This window comes from Mus caroli, chromosome 7 (genome assembly GCF_900094665.2).
Source record: "Mus caroli chromosome 7, CAROLI_EIJ_v1.1, whole genome shotgun sequence".
NCBI classification, from domain to species: domain Eukaryota; kingdom Metazoa; phylum Chordata; class Mammalia; order Rodentia; family Muridae; genus Mus; species Mus caroli.
Genome location: NC_034576.1, coordinates 126,221,169 through 126,233,449, shown reverse-complemented (window position 1 = coordinate 126,233,449; position 12,281 = coordinate 126,221,169). Strand labels below are relative to the sequence as shown.

General features: G+C 40.4%; 1 protein-coding gene and 1 non-coding gene across 2 annotated transcripts in view; both read right to left on the bottom strand.

Moving 5' to 3' along the window:
- Hs3st4 (heparan sulfate-glucosamine 3-sulfotransferase 4) overlaps positions 1-12,281 on the bottom strand; it is a 404,876-nt gene that overhangs the window by 239,852 nt on the left and 152,743 nt on the right. The gene's annotated exons all lie outside the window — the stretch shown is intronic.
- On the bottom strand, positions 6,941-7,069 carry LOC115031658. Its single transcript, XR_003837326.1, has one exon. It is a non-coding gene; the product is annotated as a small nucleolar RNA SNORA17 (small nucleolar RNA).

Here is a 12,281-nt window from a genome sequence, read left to right as displayed (position 1 = left end):
GGTATGGGGGACTTTTGGGATAGCATTGGAAATGTAAATGAGGAAAATACCTAATAAAAAATTTTAAAAATCAACACTTCATATTTTAGACAAAAATATGCATTTAAGTGCTTTTTTAAGACATGCTTGTAGAAACAAAGGTGTTAAAATGGAATTAATTTTAGCATAAATAAATGACAAAATGGCTACCAAAAAAAATAAAAAAGAAAAGAAAAATGTACCCAACTATTACTGGAATTTACAAAATAAAAAGTCGTTGTGAGAAGGCTCAGTGGCTAAAGCACGTACTGTGCTAGTATGAAGAGTTGAATTATGATCCTTTATATAAAGTGCCAGAATCTCTGAGAAAAAAAATAAGGTGAATGACAGAGGAAGAGACCCAACATCAGCTGCTGGGGTCATTTTTATGCAAGCATGGGCATGTACATCAACCCTCAAACACACACACACTCACGCACATGCACATGCACACGCATTCACAAGCAGAAATGAGAGAGAATGAAAGCACAACCCCAAGGCTCAGAAGAACATCTCTAACCTATAGCCACAGCTACTGAAATGAACTGCCATCTAATAACTGAAAAGCTTGTCATTAAAAAATGAAGGAAAGTCAAACAATTTACTAGATAAACAGAAACTGAAGGACTCTAGCCATCATTAGATGTGTCTGCAAAGGAATGCAGATGGCAGACCTTGGATGAAAAGAAAGAATGCTGAGAACATTCAGCCTTCTGAACATACAATATTCCCATGGAGCAAAAACCTTGGCCAGATTAAGATACTACTGTAATAGGAGTTGGTAACCGCATTCAAGTTTAGTATAAATATTAAAAGACAGAAATATTTAGAATAACTATGGGTATAGCCTGTTAATGAATACATAGTAAAAAAAATATAAGTATAGCACATTAATCTAAAATATTGAAAGGAAAGAAGGTTAAGTTTAGAATTTCTATGTGCGATTGCACTGAACCTGTTAGTGATTCAAAGTAGACTGTAGGGTGTCGCATGTGAGCCTCATGTGTAGATAAAATAGTAGCAGTAACACTGAAGATAGAGAAGACACAGTGAATTCAGCCACAAGTGACCTTATCAAAGAAGACAACAGAAGAAAGTAACTACAAAACTAAGACTTGTTAGTGTGCTAAGAATAGCTAGGTGCCACTATGGCAAACTCAGAGTTAACACAAACAAACTCACATAAGAAATACATAAAACACTTCCCGTTAAGATTAGGGATAAAACCAGTATTCTTATTATTGACATTTCTGTTCAGTATAATACTCAATATCATCTCCAGAGAAGCTAAGCAAGAAAATGAAAAAAAGCAAACTGCATCCAAAATGGAAAAAGAAGAAATTGAATTTTCTCTGTTTGCAGAGAATATTATCTTATATATAGAAAACACTTAGGATTCCACCAAATTTCTGTTAAGATCAATAAGCAACTTCAGTGTAGCCATGGTATATAAAATACACACAAAAGTCAGTTTTGTTTCTGTATTTAGGAGACATGAAATAAGGAAGACAACTTCTTTTGCAAACACAAACTCTTTAAAATTCACTGGAAATGAATTTAACCAAGGAGTTTACATATCTACATCCTGATAAAGAAGCTGGAGAAACAAGTGTGTGGTTGAAGTAAAAAGAAAGAAATAGACTGGGAAGATGAAACACAACCATCTAGAATCAGAGCCACAACTGTAAGGAAGCCAGAAATGAAAACCAAAGAAGCCTGGTTCAACAGATGTAACAAAGACCAGGGTTGGAGTAACCAGACACAAATTTGTAAAACTCTACACCATCATTTTTCCTGTTGCACACAAAATTAGACTTCAGATAAATTGGTATTAAAAATTCAAAGCAATTAGAGAATAATACATGATAATAGTTTTATAATGTTGGGGTAATATGAAGCATGAAACAATATGAAATCTCAATCAGGCAAAATATTTCAAGAGAGACACTGGCTTATTTGACAGTGTATGATTTAAAATATCTGTCTGACAAGATACTGTAAAGACAGTTCCACGATCAATTTAAACATAGGTAGCCTTGTAAGTAAACTTATTTTACACTTCAAAGGCTTTGAAAAGAGGATAAAGAATAATGTGTTTAAAAAATAGAAAACATGCATAAGAAATCCTGGAATTGTAAATAACAGATACACACAGATTTGCTTGAGTTTATTAATAATGGGGGAAGGTAGTATCTTACCCCTGTTCGCAGCCTGGCTAGTTATTCCACACAGTTCCCAGAGTTGGCTGGGTACACATCTTTTCTGCTGATTTGATTCAGCATTCTTTAATTATTAATGTCTTTCCACTATATTTCTTCTTTGTTTGATAGGGCCAGGCTTTTGTAACTAACCCTGTTGGTATAAATTTTGAGAAATTTTTAGATATTCAAAAAGTAAAATGTCCATGTTAGTGTTTATATTAGGCTCCCAGGGCTGCTATTTAAAAGTGCTACAAATTGAGTGACTTCAAATGACAACAATTTATTTATCTCACAGTTCTGGAGGCTAGAAGTATAAATCAAGATGTCAGCAGGACCTAGTGCCCTGTGGTGTGCTGGACTGGAATCTCTCTCTCTGCTTCTTCCTGGCACTGGTGGCCCAAGAGTTCTTGGCTTGTGGCACCATCATCTCAATCATTGCTTCCATCTGCAGGCAGTCTCTGCCCCCCATCCCTCCTGTGTTCTTTGTCTTCACACAGCATTCTTCTCTGTGACTCTTTGTCTTTATGAAGATGTCAGACACGAAGGCTTCCTGATCTCTCATATGAGCCTGGGTGATTACAGCTACAGGGACCTGCTTTTCAGCTAAAGTCACATTCTGGAATACTAGAAGAAAGAACTTCAGTAAATCCTTCCCAGAAGACAGCTCATATAAGAGACTTGGGTGAATCCTAGAGAACTGTTGAGTACAGGAACCAACCTCAAAAGGTTGTAAACAATAAAAACCCACTTACATGACATTCTCAGAAGAATGAACAAAGAGAAGAATTGAAAATAGTATTTGTCAAGGGCTATTGGTCAGGTGAACCATCAGAACAGAGCACAAAGGGTAGGTAATTTGGGGAGGAGTCAGCCTCACAGAATTGCTCAGTTCATATGGCACATAGAAATTCACAGGAATCTTTGTATGTAATTTAAATTCATATAGCTATGTATAGCTTTGACACCTACTCCAAAAGATCTGATATTCGAACTCCCCTAACACTCAGAAGAAACCATGTTTTTGAGACAAGTTCTCACTATGATTGCAGGATGTCCTGAAACTTCTGCTTCAGCAGAAGAAATAACAAAATTTCTTCCAGACTGCTCAACAAAGCCACTAAATCCATTGACCTGTGGTTTCTAGTAGGGGCTAACAAATAAAAAGCCCAGAACCAGGAGTGGGATACCTCATGGAGTTGTTGGCCGGTGAGGTCTCATTGGCACCACAAATTACAGGATACTCTCAATGATCTTGGCTACCATACTGAACGTGATGCTAAGCCACTGTGGTTGAAGACACCACATACTTAAGTCATCACATGGGGAAATCAAGCTGGTACTCATTTGGAAGCTTCATCCCTACTGGTTATCTTTCATAGTGTTAGAAGGAGATAGGCAAGCTTCCAGAGGAGGAAAGTACTCTTTAGTCTCACCCAGCTATAAATAATATGGGCTACAATAATGACCATCCTGGAAAGACATGCACACTAGTGCCATAGTGGAATGATGTCATGGGAATAACCAACCTCTTTCTGATTGGATTTAGATCCTGCTTCAAAAGTTGAAAGGCGCACATGGAACCATTACTGTGGCCACAGACCTATGGCTAGACAGGTCTAGGCTCTAGGGGAGAAGGTAGTTCTATTACTCTGCTAAACAGACAATATACTAAACCAACTCATAATGACTTTTCCTTGTACCTATAGATTAGCACATATCATCCCTCATCAAAAAAGCTTCTTTTTGTATTACATGGCTATCAACTATGTAGTAAAAATGCAGGAAACGAGAATTTGGAATGAGAAAAAATTAAGCCCTAAACCTTTTAAGTGACAATGCAACATGCAAGTGGAAATTCTGATGATGTGTGGGCCTACTATTTCTCTCACTTAAAGGTGTCTCAGTTCACACATATGAGTTAAAGGTGGTTCAGTCTACACACACACCTTATTTTCATTCATAAAAGTATAAACAATATTGTGTGAAATTAAATTTAGGATACATGTACAATCATACATGAAACAAAAATAAATATTGAGCTTAAACTTGGATCCCATCACCAAAATATTTCATTATGAACTTAAAAGATTCCAGAAACAAAAAGAAAAATCTAAGTTCTACAATACTTCCAGTCCCAACCATTTCAATCTACACTATTTAAAAACTAAGTTTCACCTAACAGTAATAGAAATAAAAATAAATACATCACAGGCCAGTGTTCTCAGGTGTTCAAACTGATGTTTGCAAGCCAACCAAACAGTTTGACTAAACTCCTACCCCATTGTTATTTCTACCCAAAAACAAACAAACAAAAAACCAAACCAAACCAAACAAACAAAAAGAAAAACAGTGCCAAGCAGAACTAGAGGATTCTGGCATGCTTCACCCTGCCAGGGCTTGCCTTCATTTACTGACTTCTCTTCTGTTGAGAACTGAAACTCAGCACTGTTTACTCATGCCAAACCACACAACTGACGACTTTACCGACAGCTCTACAGTCACCGAGTTGCCTGAAAAAACAGAGGAATGGTGGGAATGAGCAATCCTGGTATAATTAATTCAGCTCAGATATGAGTCCTATTGGTGTAGACACATCAGTAATGGCCTGGGCCTTTGTTTCCTGTAAGAATTATTGAAGCTAGCATCACCCCATGATCATATTATTCTGCTCTTTGCGTATAAAACCACTCAGCACATGAAGAAGATGAATATTTCTCGTTGATTCAGCCCCTGCATGAAATTGCTGTCCAAGGCAATGCATAATTTTGATGCAATTCTCTTTTTGATTCTCAGGTTATGGAATCTGAACAATTTCAGTCATTTGCTTAACAAAATCCCCCTAAGCTCTAAGAAATGCTAGCATATTGGTATATAACCTATAAGCATAATGAAGATGATAATAAACACCTACCCTACCTGAGTATATTTACCTTTTTCAACTTTTTATTGTTTTTATTGTGAATTTCATATCCTGGACCCAATCTCACTCATCTTCCCCTCCTCTCATACCAACCTTCTACCCATTCAACTTTCTCCACAACAGAGAAAAAAAATCTTTGTTGTGGACGCTGTAGTGTGTTACAGTATGTCCCACAATATACTCTTTTGTCCATACTTCTTTGTTCACAAATGTTCATTCTAATGACTCGCTGGTCTGATACAATTCCTCTGGCTTCTGTTATTCTATCAGTACTGGAATATCACTGGGACTCCTTTTGGTTACCCTATTGTTGCCCTGTGTCATGGAGATCCTCTAGTATTGGATTTGTCGAACCAGACCCTTCGTGCACTCCAGCAGTTCATCGATGGGGTGGGTGTTGTGATGGGCCAATTCAAAGCTCTGGGTCTGGGTCTGAGAAGTGTCTTAGATGGTCAGACCTTGCTCTCCCACTCTCATGCTTTCAGGACTAGTTCATTCAAAACCCCTGTAACTAGGGCCAGCTCTACCTTGCTGCCCAGGTTAGGTACAGGGTCTGCTCTCCCACATATTGCAGCTGGGGAGGCATGTGGACAATCCTATCACTCTTATAACCCTGGAGTTAGCTCTCCAGTCTGCCATATGTGGTGAGGGACAAGGAAGGGGAGAAGGGTATCTCTCTCTCTTCTGTGCCACAGCCCAGCAGACAGGAAGCAGGGCCAGCTGTCTCACAGTTATGTCCTTGGGGCTGGCTCACCAGCAACCCCCACACCCAGGGCCAATTCTACTTTGCTGCCCAGGAAAGGTGCTGAGTCTGCTCTCCCAAGTGTTTAGCTGAAGGGCAAGGGCACCTCTCCTGCTCTAATGACCCCAGGGCCAGGTCTCCCACTTGCTGTAAGTGGTGAGGAGTGAGGGGAGGAGAGTATATTTCTGACATACATGCCACTGCAGGGAGATAGGCGGTAGGTCCAGCTCTCCCATACTCAAATCCTCAGGCCAGCTAACCCACAACAACCCATAATGTGTGTGTGTAGGGGGGACACTTACCCCAGTACTGCAACTTGGATGCAGAAGGGCAGGGTCAGCTCTCCTGCTTCCATGCCTCTAGGGCCAACTATCCCATGATGCCCAGGTAGCGAGTAAGGATAGTTCTGCACAACCCTCAGACATCAACATCTGCCTGGCCTTCCATGGACTCAGACGTGACCCATGGTGGCAACACAGACCAGGACTTCACCATGGTCCTTGGTGGCATCACCAGCTACTCACAATTGACTTTTCCTTATTACCCTTGAGTCTCCACTTCTGCCTCTCTTCTTTGTGTACACATCTATCTGTTTCTCTTTCTCTTTCATTTCTCTACCACTTGCTCCTTTTAGTGGTGCCTGCGGTATCTGGGTCTGGGGTTGTCTTAGGAGTGGTCTCAGGAGTGCTATACCCTACTTGTGCATTGTGTCATCTGGTAGGGGTCACCTTGATCATGGTCTGCACCCCCAAGCCTGTGTGGTGCTGGACTAGTGGTCATCTTGGGCTAGCTTCCTGTCCAGGAACCCTGCTACCAGTTTGGTGATTGTCTTGGACTCACTCCTCACACAGCTCACCCCAGTGAGTGGGTTAACTGTCTCTGACTCACTCCCACCCAGGGCCTGTGGTCCAAAGCAGCTCTAGGTTCCAGCTTGCTTCCTGTCCTGAGATCCCTGCCTGGACTGCTGGTGCCAGACTGGTGGTGGTGTCAGGCTAGCTCCCTGTCTAGGTCCCCCAGAGCTGGACTGGTAGTGGTCTCATGTTAACTTTTTTTTCAGGAAAGGTTAGGCTACTCATTCAGATATTCATAGGTCAGAACACTGAGTGTGGACATGGGCTTTTGCCTCTCTGCCACTTACTGATGTACTCATGACACAGCAGCCACATTTGAAATGTCTCTAGGAGCATGTATTTCTTACTCTCAATATAAGCATTAATTATATTCTTATATATTATTCTTAGGTGATTGGCTAGGACCTCTCTCCAATTTGCCAATTATGTTGGTCAAGAAACCCAAGAGACTCTCACAAAATGTGCATACCTCAGAAAGTCTTGAGTGTCTTGAGTGGATCAAAGCTGGTAATTCAGACTGCAAGGGCTAAGAATGGCCTCTGGCCCCACTCTTTGGGCCTGATTCTCTGATGCACCATTCCCTGGCTCTAGAATTCTGGAGACGTGATTAACCTCTCTGAGTCTCCACTATCTCTTCTGCACAATGGAGATAGGGACAGTAGTAGCTTCATGTGCTCTTGGCGACTTGATGTATATGCTCAACAAATGAAGATCTACAAGTGCCTCTGCCATCATCTTGGAAGTGACAGGCCATTTGGGGTTTAAATGCAATCTGACATAGTCTGTTTTATTAGAAAAAAGCACACAGTTTTTTGTTTTGCTGTGCAAGGTGGGGATGAGGGAGTGCTAGAAACACTGAATGGATTTTCTGTCCTTCCTGAGTTGTATGTGTCCGGGTGGTAAAAGGCTGAGGAGCATGTAGCACAAATTTGATTCATAGATGACCTGATTTATTACATTATTAACTGGAATGTGGAGGCTCTGTGGGACAAACACACCGTATACATGGGTCCCTGCAGGTAGAAGAAACCACCAAGTTGTGGATCACATGAAATCTTCCATGTATAAAGGGATCAGACAGAATTCCTCCTTGGAGAGAGTTGGGAGAGTAAGTGAGGGCAAGAGCTTCAGGAATTTCAAAGGAAAGAGAGTCCAAGAAAAGGCAAATGGGAAAGAGGATATAAATGAAGGCCACAGTGATGGTAGAGCAGAAGGGGGCAAGGGGTAGCGGGCCGAGGTGGGGAGGCATTTATCATGCAGACTGGCTGTTTGGCTAGTTCTAAACATCTAGCCTTATCTTGCTGAACTAAATAGAACTGATTCAAATCCCAGTTCTAACAGCCTCCCAGTTTTACATGATGGGCCCTTTAATATCCTCAGCTCTCGATCTTCTCTTCTGTAACATTAGATAATACAGATCCCACATATGGTATTGTTATTAAGTGTATAGAATAGAAGAGGATTCAATACCCAGTCCTTAACAACCTGCTACTGTAACTAACTCATGGTCAAGCCTATTAACACATTGTTAGAGAATGTCCATTTTATTTATCACTAAGAAATTACAAGTCACTCTCAATAGCACAGCAGAATGGCCACTTTTGGAAGTATGTCCACACATGATCACTTCCTGGCTATTTACATGACACAGCATGTTTCAGGAATCTGAGTTCCAAATATGCCTCCTTGTTCCTGGAAGTGCTCTTTTCACCCCACTTGCCTCTACTTAGCTGTTAGCTCTGGCAATGTTTTCTTCCAAAGAAAAAGGTGTGTAAATTACCTCTGGTTTCTAGGGTGGACAAGGATGGGAGTGGAAGATTACAGGGCAGCCTCGAGAGCAATCAGAATAGAGAAGAGTAATGGGAATCATTTAGAAAAGAAGAGACCATTCGATGCTGGCAACAGGGGACAGAGTTCATATGCAGCAGAGACAGGAGAAGGTGGCACCTTGGAGCATGGGGAAACCGGAAGGTCTTTATTCAGCCTGATATGCAGCACCTCATAAAAATGAATGCTCACAGAGATGAACAATGGGAAATAGCGGTGACCCCATGTAACATGTCCTCCCCCGTGCAATCAAGGATGGAAAGCAAACAGCGAATGCAAAGCCAAACAACCCAGGCATGGTGCCCACCTTGCCAATCATCTCATAGAAAACAAGCATGTAGTCTATACTCCCAGTGGAGCACACTGCCCGTACAGGAATACGATGCAGTATTTAATGGCTTAGTTCTTAGCCATCTCTCATTTCCCATAGAAAAATTTTCCTTGCGTATATTTTCCTTAAGCTTCACTCTAGAAAACCCAGTCCCTAAACTTTTGAAGTACGATAAAAAGGAAAAAAAGAAAAAAGACCGGATTCCCCAAGACTTCAGAATGAGAAAACAGACAGAGAACCTCCCTTTGCCCATAATTGATGCTTGTGCAAATCTGTTCATCTTCATTTGTCCTGACCTTTCTCCCTTTGCCCTTCTTAATGCAGAATTGTTTCTAGGCACAATAAGGGCCTGGGGAGGTGACTGAAAGGAACACTGTCTTCTTGCCATCCCTATGATTTTGTATAAAAAGTTCTCTTTTTCCACTTGGCAAGTACCCCAGATACTAAAGTGCTGGTGCTCAACCTTCATAGTGCTGTGTGATGTTCCTCGAGTTGTGGTGATCTCCAACAATAAGATTAGTTTTATTGTACTTCACAACTATAATTTTGCTTTTTTTATTAGTCATATTATAAATAACTGTGTTTTCCGATGGTCTTAGGTGACCCCTGTGAAATTATTGCTCAACTCCGATAGTAGTCATGACCCAGAGATTGAGAACTTCTGTACTAGAAGGGTTACCCCAGAGAGCCCAAAGCTCTACAGAAGCAAGAATGCATTAGTGGGGATATAGATCAGCGTGTGTGCAAGTGTAAGGACCAGAGTTTAGACTCCAAGAACACACATAAATCCGAATTCTCTAGCATACCTTTGTCATCCTTGTAGCCCTTCTGCAAGATGGGAAGCAGGGAGAGAAAGAGATGTTAAACTAACAAAAGACATGTAGGTTCTTGTAGAAGCTCCCAGCATCATGGAAAGTGACTGATGAAATAACAGACTATACACATGCACATGCATGTGTGTACATCTCACTCAAATCACTCAGAATTCTATGGAGTAGGTGGCAAACATTCTGCTCAGAGATTTATGAATCAAAACTCTCATAGAAAGAACAATTTTAGCAATGAAAATTTAGCTTGACCAGATTGCTTGTTGTAAATACTTCAGCCTACACAAATATATATGTGTGTGTCCATACCTGCATGGCTATTATATTGGTCCAATTTTGTTGTCAATAAAAGAATGCTACATTATAAGTGAATTTTGAAGGAGAAAAGTTTTATTTTGGCTCAGGTTTTGGAGGTACAAGGTCAAGGGTCCACCTGTATATAGATGGCCTTACCTGCAGAGTTCCAGGTGACACAGGGAATCATGTATCTAGAAAGAGATGAAGGGATGGAGAGAAGGGGAAAGAGAGAGGAGAGAGGGGAGTCTCTCCCTTTCCTTTTAAGACTGCCAACACTTCATCATAGCAGCTCCCCACTTACCTAATTCTAAGTGCCACCCCAAGGCTCCACTTTCCAACTCTGCAATCACAAAAAGCTTCTAGCTTCTCCGTGTCTTAGAGTGGATATCAATGTTCAAGACACAAACCCTTGGGGTGCATCTACACCATATCCAAGCAACAATGTACATCAAAGCTTTAACATGCTTATTAGGTCAGAAGGAAAACCAAAATAAATTCCTAAGAGAACAGACTTGTTAAAGGTACATAAAGAAAACAATGTGGTAAATTTAAATACTACTAACACCACAAAACTACCCATTTGGAGATTTTAAATGGTTTTCTAAATCATCCTGGGGTTATGTGGACATTTAAACCTGAAGTTACGACTTATTTGGAAATGGAAAGCGAGAGCAGTGCACATCTAAATGATGCAGGGTAGCAGTACTGTGACGTAATGCTGTAACTTTAAATGTGGAGTAGAAATCAGAGAGGATCGTAATGAATGGCCTGAGCTAAAATGTTCAACTCAGGGAGCCTGGTTAAAGAATGCTTCTTTAAAAGCCTAACAAAAGGAAAAAGGGAAAAGTAAATACAAATAAAATCAGAAGTAAGTAAAAGAGAAAACACAAGAAAAAATGGATCTTGCAAGCAATAAAATGAAACATTAGCTTTGTCAAAAGAACAATAAAATACAACAGACTTCTGAGCCCGAAGATCAAGGGATAAAGAGCCAGATCACGATGCTACAAACGATAAAGAATCTATCTCTTCAAAGGCACCTCGCTCTACACATCACGTAAATTTTCAGAGATAAATTGGAAAACTTAAGTAAGTATGAGAAATTTTATATTCTAAGGTAAACTCAATGTGGGAGGGGTTAAGCCGCATGTAGCTCTCCTGAGTGGACACCTCCCACCCCAGGGAGGGGGGCGGTACCATTCTTAATGTTGGAGGTCTGTTGGCTTTCCTGTCCCAAGTGAGCAATGCACTGTAACTATTTCAGGACACTGGGAAGCAGTTCAAGACTCCTCAAATTATGCCAAAGACTAACATAAAACTGACACAAAGCTAAACTGTGTCTCACCACAGATAAACATTCTCCAAAGAAGACATGAATTTAATACATAAATACAAATGCCAACATTGACAGATAATAAACCAATGATTTTATTTTAGCAGTGTTTTAGTTTAGTTTAGTTTAGTTAGCACCCTCAAATCAAAGAGGATCTTCTAGGGAGGGTCCTAACAGTCCATTGCTATTTCTAAGAAAATTGCTACCTTCACTAGACAAAAGGGAAATTTTAAACAAAACTCCACAGGTTTATTAGATGCTGGTAAGCTTTAAAAGCAAGGGTTTTTTTTTTCAATGCTGATAAAAAATATTGAGCTCAGATCTATAAATATCTAAACATCACATTAAAAATTATACAGTAAGATAATTACTGTTAAAACTAGAATAAATTTAATCGTCATTAATGTTCAAGTTATTTTAGCTATTCTCAGCATGGTAGAGTTACTCTGCAATGCGCATTAGTGTCTTGCTGGCATGTATGTCTATCCACCACATGTGTGCAGTACTCGAGGAATCGGGCAGAGGGTGTTGGATCCCCTGGGACTGCAGTTACAGATGGTGGTAAAACACTATGTCAATGGGGATTGAACCCGAGTCCTCTACATGAACATACAGTGCTTGTGACTGTGGAGCCATCTCTCCATCCTCAACACTGTATGGTTTTAAAAACTGAAAGTTAATTTTATATCCAGCTACTCCATTGAACCTGTTTTTCAGGTTTAGGAGTTCTCTGGTGGAATTTTAGGGTCACTTATATATACTATCATATCATCTGCAAAGAGTGATATTTTGACTTCTTCCTTTCCAATTTGTATCCCCTTGATCTCTTTTTGTTGTCGAATTGCTCTGGCTAGGACTTCAATACAATGTTGAATAGGTAGGGAGAAAGTGGGCAGCCTTGTCTAGTCCCTGATTTTAGTCGGATTGCTTCCAG